The 12,362-nt window shown below is 36.6% G+C and overlaps 1 protein-coding gene across 1 annotated transcript in view; it reads left to right on the top strand.

Moving 5' to 3' along the window:
* Nucleotides 1-12,362, top strand: part of TOMM70 (translocase of outer mitochondrial membrane 70) — a 35,288-nt gene that overhangs the window by 838 nt on the left and 22,088 nt on the right.

The following is a 12,362-nucleotide window of genomic DNA, read 5'->3' as shown; positions in this document are numbered from 1 at the left end:
TCACTTTAGCTCTTAGCCTGGATCCTTTAGAGGCGTAGCAAAGGGTCATCACACATCACTTGTTAAAGCTGGAGGGGGTCCTCCAAATTTTGTCCCAACCCTTCAACTTTACAGATGAGGAAACTGAGGCCCCAAAAGGAAACCAGATTGCCCAAGGTCACACAGCTTCCAGGTACAGGTTCAAGCCACGTCCAGTGTTCTTTCCACAACCAACTACATGCACAGGCATGCTGCTTTTAGCAGTTATCCTGATTTAACTTTAATTGTGACAGTGATAGCACCCCCCCCCCTTTTATTTGGGAGAAAGAAGGAATGTTATTGACAATGCTACACTCTTGATTAGCCAATAGAAATGACTGATTATATTTTAGAGACTACATGCCTAAAAGTGGAAGTGGATAACATTGGTTTTTTTAATGGGTTTACATGTAGTTCTAAGCATACTGAAAATTCGTTTTTCTTTAACTGCCTTATCTTCATCAATGTAAATGACAGATCAATACTAAGGTATCTATCTTAATTGGCAAACATTTATTAAGCACTGGCCATATACTAGATACTTTGCTAGGTCTCTTGGGATAATTTCGAAAATTAAAATTTACCCGATTCATAAGGATCTTAATCTAATGGCGAAGAAAAGTATACATACAAAATAAATATAAAGTGAATAAATACAAGTAAATGTAAAATAGTTAAATACAAAATACAGATCTCAAATCTAGGAGTGGAAAAGGCAATCTATATCTAGTCCAGTTTGCTAATTTTGCACATAATGGAAGCTGAGGAGATTAAGTGACTTGCCCAAGGTCACACAGTAAGTAGCAGGTTTTTGGAATTTAACCAGGCCTCCAAATCCAGTACTTTTTGCCCTCAGTCTCTGAATCACTAAGATTTTTCTGCTCTGAGTACAGGGTTTTTGGTGTATTTATTTGCCTTTTGGCATCAGGTAGCAATGCAGGCTTGGCTACACTGGACAGAACAGGGATTGTGTTGGTGGTGGCTCTTAATTGTCTCCTCGATTTTAATGGGAAAAATCCATAGTACTCCTTTCTGCAGCACCTTATTTGAAAATGTTGTACATAAACTCCATTTGCATCTTAAATAATCAACTGGCTAATACCTTAAAGGCCATATACCCACTTTTCTTCCATATTCACTCCAGAGAGGCAGTGTGGTGCAGAAAGAGCAATGGATTTGTAGTTGGACAACTTGAGTTCAGATCCCCGGCGTGTCTTTTTACTACCATGGTGACCTTGAGTAAGTCACTTCCTCTTTGAACCTTGATTTCCTTATCTATAAAATGAGTGGCCTCTTCGGTTCCTTCCAACTCTGTATGATCCTTTGTAGAACTCATTTCTTTTGGAATTGGTTAAAAACTTATCTTATTTGTATTAAGAAAAGTAGTGGGGTTGAGGGAAAGAATTCTGCAGTCAATCTGAAGCTCTTCCTTTTCCTGCTACCTACTTGGTGAGTTGACTAGGCAAGTCAGTTAATCTCACTTCTGTATGATGAGGGTATTGAATTAATGATTGCCTTGCAGTCACTTCAGCTATAAAAGAGCTGATTCTACATAGTTGAAAAATTATTAAGTTGTTATTTGAAATAGCTATCACACATGTACCATTATTTTTCATTGAGTTAAAAGAATGATTCATTCTTTTCAATTAAGTGAAAGAATAATGAAGTGAAAAGCTTAAAAAGATATGTTAAGAATTTTTCTTAGTTTTGAGGAGAGATCTGGTTTTCTAAATTTTGAGATTGTTTTCTTTGATAAAACTAAAAACTGCTTAGACACTGATTTTTTAAAAAATTATAGTCTTTAAGTCCAGGCCCACCCTTCTCCCCTGCCCCATTTCTCTAGCATTTTGCTGAACTTTGTTAGAACATGTTGAAACTTTATACAAATTTTTTTCTTTAGTTGGGTAATATTTCCTCAACTTAAATGTATCTTGTCTCTTCACTAACATTGTGTTTTGTATTTTGTCATTCATTTAATGGTACTGATAGAAAATCACACTTTTATCCCCTGAATTATTTGTATATTTGGGGCTGCAACAGATTTTTAAGTTTGGCTTAAGCATAGTAAATTTCAGGGAAAAGCAAACACTTCCAAATTCCAGGGTTTTGCCTTTTTGACAGTACCATGGGAAGCTGTGTATAAGCAGATAAAAGTTAAGTCCTGCTTCAACATAAAAGATGTTATTAATAACAAAGGTTTGGGTATCCTTGTCCCAGCTTTTAAAAATGAAATTGAGGGGCACTTAGGTGGTGCATTGGATAGAGCACCAACCCTGGAGTCAGGAGGACCTAAGTTCAAATCCAGCCTCAGAAACTTAACACTTAACTAGCTGTGTGACCCTGGGCAAGTTACTTAACCCCAATTGCCTCACCAAAAAAAAAAAAAAAAGGAAAAGAAATTGGAACTCAAAGCTAGAAATAAAAATGTTTATTGAAAAATGAAATTGATAAAAGAAGGGGAAATAGAAAAGACACAGATGAAGAAAATGTTAAGGTGTGTTAGATATTTTTGGTTACCATGGTTTTTTTTTTTTTAATCAAATTTGATTAAATTATTCTTTTATTATTGGGGTGATGTAGAAATGTTGAAAGGGACTTTTTCATAATTTTGGTGTTTCTTAGGTCATTAGCATTATAGTTAATCTTGCTTTTCTTTTTTTTTCCAAAGTTGAGAGGTTCCCTTTCAGGTGTTGGAAAATCATTGCTTTAAACCTGCTGAGGGTGGAGAATTTGAGTTCTTTTTTAACTGATGGAAAAATTGTTACATTGTTTTGTTATGCTCTCTCTTCTGGGGTATAGTTGGATCTCCAAAAATAGATATGGCCAATTGAAGTAATTTTATCTTCTAAATATTTGATGTCTATTGCTCCAACTAGGGTGGAAAATATAGATGTTTGTTGTCTTCTGATTTATATAAATATGGGAAAATTCAATTCATACATTTTCCAAGGCTTGCAGTTTGTCTCTCCCTTGCTTACAGTCTTAAGTTGAGAGATAAGATGCAAAGACAAATAACTCTTAATACATTTACTATATAAACTCTTTGTTATGACAGTTTTTGAGATTATTAAAGGTGTGTGCACATTCAGAAACAATTCACACCTTTTATTTAGTGCTTTCCCCCTCAATTGCATTGTGTTTATGTTGTATATTTTAACTGTATAAAATAAGCTGAGTGTCATAGTGGGAAGAACATTAGATTTTTGAGTCAAAAGGTGTGTTCTAATCCTGAATCTCACTAGTTGTTCAGGCTGCTTCAGCCTCTGTGATCAAGAAAGTTCTTAACTACCAAAGTCCCTGACACTATTGAATACTTCAATGGAAACCAATGTGATTTTATCAATGTACATTAAAGAATGCATGTTGGGGGCAGCTAGGTGGCGCAGTGAATAGAGCACCAGCCCTGGAGTCAGGAAGACCTGAGTTGAAATGTGGCCTCAGACACTTGACACTTGCTAGCTGTGTGACCATGGGCAAGTCACTTAACCCCAATTACCTCACCAAAAAAAAAAAAAAAAAGAATGCATGCTAAACCCCTTAAAACCTTTCCACTTGACTTGCAGCTGAAAGCTACATTTTTTTTCTTCCCTTAGTAGATGGAATGTGTGCTAGAGAGAAGTTCTTGCTTTTCTACTTATAATCCTAGTGTTTATGCATATAAGAGCTTTTTTCATTCATTCAACTTCTCTGATCCTCTTTTGAATTTTTAAAATAAAGGATAAATAATCTCTAAGCTTCCTTCCAGTTCAATATTACGCCTCTGCCTTGTGCAGGCACAGAACCACAATCTGGTATAACAGAGAAACAATCCCTGTCCTAAGGGAGCTTACATTCTATTGGGGAGGCCCATAGATAGATAAATGCAAAGTAATTGGTGGGAGCACTAATTGGGGGACATCATGTAGGAGGTAGGGTTTGAATTGAGCCTGGAAGATTGGTATTCTGAAAAGCTGAGATGAAAGACTATTCTAGGCATAAGCTTATACAAAAGCACACGGCACAAAAACAATATCATGAGAACAATGTTAGACCAGTTAGGCCCTAAATAGAAAGTATAAGGATGGAATATGAATCATTTTAGAAAGGTAGGTTGAAATGTGTTTTATCCTAGGGGATATAGGGAGCCACTGAAACTTCTTGAGCTAAGGAGTAGTGTCATGGCCAGTTGGGGGCATGGCATCACCAGTTGTCTTAAGTCTTGTCACTGAACTTTGACTCCGGAAGAGAAAGTGAAACTGAACTTTGCACAGCTCTTCCTCACTTTAATCCAGTTCAATTGCAAGTCAAGACATTATCCTCCTGATGTCTTTGGTCCTCTCCCAGAACAAAGGCCCAACAACTGTAAACAACTGTAAACATGGTCAGTGTTGTAGAAGAAAAAACCCAACATCCCTCCTCTCCTTATCTTGTAGTACACAATCCCATCATCCTAGTTTTTGGAGGCCAGTGATGAGGGTCTATCTATCTGTCTTGTCTTGGGTAGAGTTGAATTGGCAGGACTTTGTAAATGGTTGTATGAGAGATGAGGCAGAGGGGAAGAGTCGGTTAAAAAAACAAGGTTTCCATTGTGGGAGACTGAATGAGTGGTCCTGCCAGTGACAAATGTCAAAGAAGAAAGAACAGATTTAAAGTGAAAGATGATCTTGGTTTACACATATAACTGGTGGAACACTCTATAAAGGAGTTTTAGGTTCCTAATCCATCTAGTCTTAAATTTTTCACGTGTGGGTAGATTGTACCAGTCACTTATTTTGGGAATTGTAGAATGATAAATCAAAGAAAATGACATTTAAATTATCTTAGCTTTTAAATATTAAGCAGTTGGGAAAGTGTCTCAGGATATCTGGTGAAGTAAATGTAGCTACAGTTGAGAAATTGAAATGATTTGCAAAGGAACTCAATTTCATTCTATTTGGTACCACTTATTAATAGCACCCTGAAGTACTAATCTTGCTTCAAAATTAAAGAGACAGAGAAACAAGTTGCTTATTAGTATTTAGTTTTATACCCCTCAAATAGTTTATATGACCAAAATGATAGATTCAATATCTTAAAAGATCTGGTAACTCTTAAATTCAGGCTCATTTTTTACATTTTTTTGGGCAGCTTCCTAAATTGTTTGGTATGAATATGGTCTAAATTATTTTAGATCAGTTGTAGAAATGAACATAAGTTCTCTAAACTGTTTGGACGATCATACACAAATTTTACTATCTAGTGGTGTTATCTAGCCTTGTTAAAGGCTGCTTGACTTTGCATTGCAGTAAGTGGCCCTGAGCCATCTGAAAGTGTTGTTTTTTATGGTTTGTTAGTACTATACAATAGAGGTTAGTGTTTAGCCTATCTTGGTGGAGTTTAAACAAAGGAAAAAATTGATTTGGGGAATGAAGTTGAAGTTCAATGAAAACATGACTTTGATAAACTGCCCTAAATATGCCCAGCACGATATTCATTGCATCATGAGTAAAATGACTTGCACTCGATTATTGCCCAGTGTCTCCACATTTTACACCTGAATTATTGCAGTAATCTTCTTTGCTTCTATGACCTTCCCTCTTATGTGTCATTGCCAAAATAATCATTTGAAATGCTAGATTGATACCCTCAAGTACAGGTTTACCCATGTCACTCTTAAGAAATGTCAGTGGTTCTTTTAATGGTTTTTAGGTCAAAATGAAAACTTTGGCATTTAACCATCTCAATCCAGCCACATTGACCTATTTGTGATCCTGATCCCCTTGTACATGACATTAAATCTACTTCTGTGCTTTTATATAGGCATATCTCCATTTTTTCTCCTGCCCCCTTCCCTTTATATGACTAGTAGCTTTCTCCTACCTCTCCTTGGAACCCCTAGCATCCTTCAAGACTAGGCCACCTATAAGAGATCTTTCCTTCCTCCTGCCCAACCTCAGTTGCTTCTGCCCTTCCCCTAATCAAACTACTTTGTATTTTATTTTGTATGTGCCTTCCACTAATCTACCCACAGGTTGTATTTCAGTAGTATATAAGTTCCTTGAGACTGATAACTTTTTTTTTTTTGGTCTTTGAATTCCCAATACCTAGTACAGTGCCCAGTGTTTATTAACACTTTTTTAAATGCCTTAAAATTTTTTTTAAATAACCCCCCCAAAAGAATATTTCTGTAATAAAACATAATACAAGTGTTCTGTATGAAACACGAATATGTTTCATACCTTGGGGTGGGGGGGCAGCAATGGAGGTGGCAGTGGGGGTTAAGTGACTTGCCCAGGGTCACACAGCTAGTAAGTGTCAAGTGTCCAAGGCCAGATTTGAACTCAGGTACTCCTGAATCCAGGACTGACCTATGCTTTATCCACTGCTAGCTGCCCCCTCATACCTCTTTTGAAAAAAATGTAATTATACATATTATTTTCAAAATTCTCCTGTTTGTGCTTCCTTTTGAACTTCTTTTTGTTTGTACATATTTTGTTTTGTTTGTACATATATTTTTTTTTAAGTGAGGCAATTGGGGTTAAGTGACTTGCCCAGGGTCACACAGCTAGTAAGTGTTAAGTGTCTGAGGCTGGATTTGAACTCAGGTACTCCTGACTCCAGGGCTGGTGCTCTATCCACTGTGCCACCTAGCTACCCCTGTACATATTTTTAAATGTTACATGAAAGGGGGGGGGTGTCACTATTGCTGCCTTCCTTTCCTCCTCCCTCATTGAAAATGGAAAGAAAACGAATACCCTTATGTCAAGCAAAACATACAGGGGCCTTTGTCAAAAAATGTCTATCTTGTGGGCAGCTAGGTGGTGCAGTGGATAAAGCACCGGCCCTGGATTCAGGAGGACCTGAATTCAAATCCAGCCTCAGTCACTTGACACTTACTTAGCTGTGTGACCTTGGGCAAGTCACTTAACCTTCATTTCGAGGCCCCCCCCCCCCCCAAGCATGTCTTTCTGGTCATCACCTTGATCATAAATCCTCTGGAAACATTGATTAGACTTGTCTTTTTAAATTATTTTTTTTACAATGTTGTATAATTGGTCTCCTGGTTCTACTCATTTCATTCTGCAGTCAGTATCTACTACCTAGGATTCTCTGAAATTCTTTTTTTGTCATTTCTTGTGTATTAATATTCTGCTACATTAATGTACCACTTTGCTCAACCATTCCCCATTTGTTTGAGAAGCAAACTAAGATTCTAGTTCTTTGCTTTAACCCTAACCCTTTCAGTCTCTCAAGAAGCTTGTTTTGCTCATCACTGTTCCCTCCTGTGTTTTATTCTCCTTCCCCCACCCTTACTTATTTCCCTATTAAGTTTGCTGTATTTCTACACCAAACTGTTCAGCCCTCTTAATAAATGCTATCTGAATTGCATTGGTTAAAAATGTTAACTAACATAGAACCAAGCACATGGTTTCTTGGCTTATTCCAGAAACCTTCCGAGTTGACATCAAAGTATTATTGACTACTTTTGGGGTCTGGCCTTCCAAATAAAGTCATATTTTTCATTTTCACATGATGCTGTTCATACTTCTTACTGTTTTTGTTTAAAGGGTCACCTCTTTCCAGAAGTCGTCCTTAACATCACCACAGTGACAACCACCCCCCAACCCCCCCCCCCCCAATCACGTATGCTCAATTTGTACCTATGTGTAGCTTTTTCCCCCAAAGTCAATTTTGAACTCCTTGATTTAGGAACCATGCTGTTGTTGTCTGTATTTGATACAGTGCTAGGTAAAAGGCTTTGCATTCAACAGCCAATTATGTTTAGACAAATTTGTTGGTGACTCAATATGTTTCTTCATAATAAATTGCCACCTGGAAAGTAGTATTTTTTTACTTTTCCTAAGTAGTGACTTTGTAAGTGCATGATAATTTTCTACTACTGTAGGCTCACAAAAAACACAGAAGATGTTTGCCCTAATGTGTATGTAAATTTCAGTGTTTTGATGTCTGTAGATCTTAGCAAAAAATCTAAAAAAAGTCCCAGAATTTTGCTGCTTCTGGGAGATTGGAAGATGGAAAGCAAAACCATAATTAATTCCTAGAAATTTAGAGGTATGAGGTTTTTTCTTATGGAATATTGGAGCTTTGGGTAGTATCTTTGTTTTCTTTAGGGTTTTTTTCCCTTTCTAAATTTCAAACTTCTTAACATCATGCCTCATTCTCTCCTTCAGTACTATACAATCTCTGATTATGAGGTGTCCCCTCCTACCTGGCCAAAACCAAAAAACCTTTCCATTCTGTTCTCGTCTTTTCTAGCACATTGCCTTCCCACCTCCACAAACATGTTCAGTTCTCTCTCATTCTAAAACAGATCTTACCCTGTCCTTAGTCTTCATATCATACCCACTATCTAGCTGTACCCTAAAGCTCCATCCTTTTTGGTTTTTTATCTCTATCTCTCAATAACCCCAGAATTTCCTTTGGGGCCAGTGATCTCTACACAGTTGGTTACCATATCTATATAGTCAGCCTGCTCCAAATCTTTCCTACCTTCAGTCTTGACATTTCAAACTAGATGTCACATGAACATCTCAAACTGAGCGTGTTTACAAAAGAATTCATTTTCTTCCTTTCCCCCATCCCCCACAAAAACAACCCATTCCCCTTGAAATTCCCTGTTGCTATGGAAACAGGGTTTCCAGGTTTCCCAGGTTCCCCATGTAGGCAGTATTCTTGAATCTCCCACATCCTCCACCATATCCAGCAAGCCATTTTAAATACAGGCATTTTTACTTCCACAACATTAAATGCACATTCCCCTTTCTCACTACTCTTAGCCTGGACCATTTTAATAACTTCCCAATTGATCTCCTTGCCTCAAGCCTCTCCCCACTAATCCATCCTCCGCACTGCTGCCAAAGTAGTTTCCTTAAGAGTAGTTGTTTTTTATCTTAGTTGCAGGTCTAATCTTGGCTCTTCTACTTAATAAACTTTCCTAGGTCAAGGCATCTTTTAAAACTTTTGTGTCATGGAACCCTTTGGCAATCAACAGGTGGGCCTCTTCTCAGAATGTTTTTAAATGCATGAAATAAAATATAAAGGAAACCAATTATATCAAAGTAAAGTTAAAAATGATTTTGTTTTTGTTTTTAAAGAAGTTCATGGATCCCAGGTTAAGAATCCATGTTCAAGGATCAAATACAAACTTCTGAAGTCATTCACTACCTGGTCCTGGCCTGCCTTTTCAGCATCATTCATTGTAGATTACTCCACTTAGCCACGTTTCACTCTACTTTCTATCCTCTGGCCATCTGCTACAGCTTCCCCCTCACTTTCTGGAATGTCGAACTATGATCAAATCGACTATGAACCATGCAGATTTACATGGGTGGGCATGGCAATTTCCTCTCCTATGACTGCTCTGTGTCGCTGTAATTTTCCCAGACCAAAGTCGTTTTACCTGGCTGCCTTTGTGTCTGGTCCCCCCAGTTAGAATACATAATTCCTTGAGGACAAAAACTGTCTTGACTTTTGTGTTCATATGGCCTGGGCTTGATAAAATAAATGCTTATTTTATAATGGTTAGTATAGCCTCCCTCTCTGATTTTACACTTTCTGCTCTGTGGTGACCTCCCCCCAAGTCCAAAATATCCTTTAATCTATAGAGTTTAAGGTAATAAATGACATCCTGGTGGAATTGGAGAGGTTGGTATAGGTATGTAGATTTGGGGGTGGTTAGCATAGAAGAATGTAGGTAGAAAAGGAGGTTCAGGATAGTGACTTGAAGAACTGTTGGAAAAAATTTGAAAGGTGAGAATAACTTGAGCCTAATTTAAGCAAAATTAAAGGTGCAAGGTGGCTTTTGCTGTTAACACCAATTTCTCAGACAGATGGTAATAGTTTTAGGTCAACTGTTTTTTTTTTCCTTCCTCTCATATCACATACTTTAGCCATTTTAATCATCCATATTAAAACCAAACTGTAGGCTCCTGTTATATTTAGATACAACTAAAGTATAAAATTACACTCTGCAAAAAAGGATTAGTACCTAGCTTTTTTTAAAAAAAAAAAATCTCATTTATAGACTGAAGGAACATTGAAAATTTACTTAAGGAAAATGGAAAGGCCTCCTGTTTTCTTTGGTGGTCTTTTTTTTTAAATTCAGTTTAATATTTGGAAACTAAACAAAATACAAATCAACAGTCATTTTGGAAGCTGACTTTCCAGTTTTGTAGTTTCTTATTCTTTTGCTTAGCCTGTATTTTCAACAGTTCATTAGTAAAAATAAATGCTGGAAAGCTTTCTAAGAGGATACATGGAGAAGCACATATTATATAATAAGCTCCTTGAAGATAATAATTGCCTTTATTATTCCTTTTTGTATCACAAGAACCACCTAGCAAAATTCCTGAAACATACTTTATTCTCCATCGTTGTAGATGGCAATTTCTCTAGTCTTGTAGGGTATGATTCTTGGCATTCTTTCTCTCCACCTTTTTAGGTCTTTTAACATCCAGTAGGTACCAATTTAGTGTTCCAGCTATTCATTGACTAGTATTTCTTATTAGTACATGAATAACTTAACTTTTCCAATCATACATTTCCTGGTTGATAGCCCTTTCATAGCTTTTTTAAAATCTGGATTTTTTTTCTTTTTCTTTTTTTTTCATGACTTATAGTATAAAGACCAGTCTAGTAATCTATGACTCTTGTCATAGAATGTATAAATTGAATGGGAGGAAGAGTTGAGTTGAGTGCAGTTTTCCAAATGTAAAACAACTTTCCCTGATGCACAGACCTATCACAAGTGTTGAATTAAAACCTAAATAAATCTGAATTAACAGATTTCTTGGTGATCTTCCTGTCAGCACTTTCACTCAACCCTTATTATATATATAAGATACCCATTTGTCACTTTAGACACTACCTAGTAGTCTAAACTACTGTAGTTCAGTATACCATGATCCTTCAACACTAACCCTATTTTAGTTTTTATCTTAATTCCCTGTTTTTCCTACATAACTACTCTACTTTTCCTGGATGATTTGTAAATTCATTATTAACCAAGATACAGCCTCCCTGTGCCCATCATGTATCTCTCTCTCCATTGCTGTTATAGGTTATCCACAGTTTTGATTCTTTCATGATTATGTTCCATAGTTTGCAGCCTTTCCCTAATCCACTTGTTAAGTGGTGGTACTTTTAGAGTTAATGAATAAAGTGCTTGATGTCATTGGGCAATTGAAGCTAATGTCTCAGCTCTTCTGAAAGTGCTTTTAGGCACACACAAGTGTTTCTGTTTTTCTTTGCTGTTGAGAATTTTGTTGTGTATGCAAGAAGCTTAGATTTTGGCTGCAGGCAGTAAATATGTTTACAAAATTTTAAATGCTCAGAAATTCCTTGTTAAGCAGTCAAATTCATAAAAAAATTTTAAGTATGCTAGCACTGGCAAAATTTTAAATGTAGATAAGATACAGTGTTTGACACTCATGGAACTTAGCTCTAGGATGCATGCAAAAAGTGTAACAATAAAGTGCTTAAAATGGGGCTCGAGTAGAGAGATTCTTGACTAAAGGGTGAAGGAAATTTTCATGGAGAAGGTTGGTAATGTTTAAGTTGAATAGGTGGAAAATTCAACATGAAGACAGGTGGGAGATTAATTTATTTATAAAGAATAAGGAATAGAAAGGCATAGAAGTGGAAAAGCATAATGCATTGTTGGTGGAGTTGTGAACTGATCCAACCTTTCTGGAGAACAATTTGGAACTATACCCAAAGGACTGTGCATACCCTTTGACTCAGTAATACCACTACTAGGTTTGTATACCAAAGAGGAAAAGACCCATATGTACAAAAATATTTATAGTAGCTCTCTTTGTGGTGGCAAAGAATTGGAAATTGAGGGAGTGCCCATCAATTGGGGAATGTGTACACAGTAACAGTAACAGCAACAGCAACATTGTGTGATCAACATTGTGTGATCAACTGTGATAGACTTAGCTCTTCTCAGCAGTGCAGTGATCCAAGACAATTCCAAAGAACTCATGATGAAAAATGTTTTTCACATCCAGAAAAAAAGAACTGTGGGATCTGAATGCAGATTGAACCATACTGTGTCTATTTTTTTGTTGTTTTTGTTTTTAAATTTTCTTTTGAGGTTTTTCCCTTGTATTCTGATTCTTTAACAATATGACTAATGCAGAATTGTGTTAATCACATTGACACAATCACATTATACATATATAACCTATATCAGATTGTTTTATGTCTTGGGGAGGGAGAAAAATTTGGAACTAAAAGTCTTATGAAAACAAATGTTGAAAACTATCTTTGCATGTAACTAGAAAATAAAATACTTTTTTTTTGTTTGAGTGACAAGCAGTCCAACACAGGTCAGATGTAGAGGAGTCATTTTGATGTAACAT

The sequence above is a fragment of the Dromiciops gliroides genome, chromosome 3 (genome assembly GCF_019393635.1).
Source record: "Dromiciops gliroides isolate mDroGli1 chromosome 3, mDroGli1.pri, whole genome shotgun sequence".
NCBI lineage: Eukaryota > Metazoa > Chordata > Mammalia > Microbiotheria > Microbiotheriidae > Dromiciops > Dromiciops gliroides.
The sequence above is the reverse complement of the archived record's forward strand: the minus strand, read 5'-3'. Positions and strand labels throughout refer to the sequence as shown.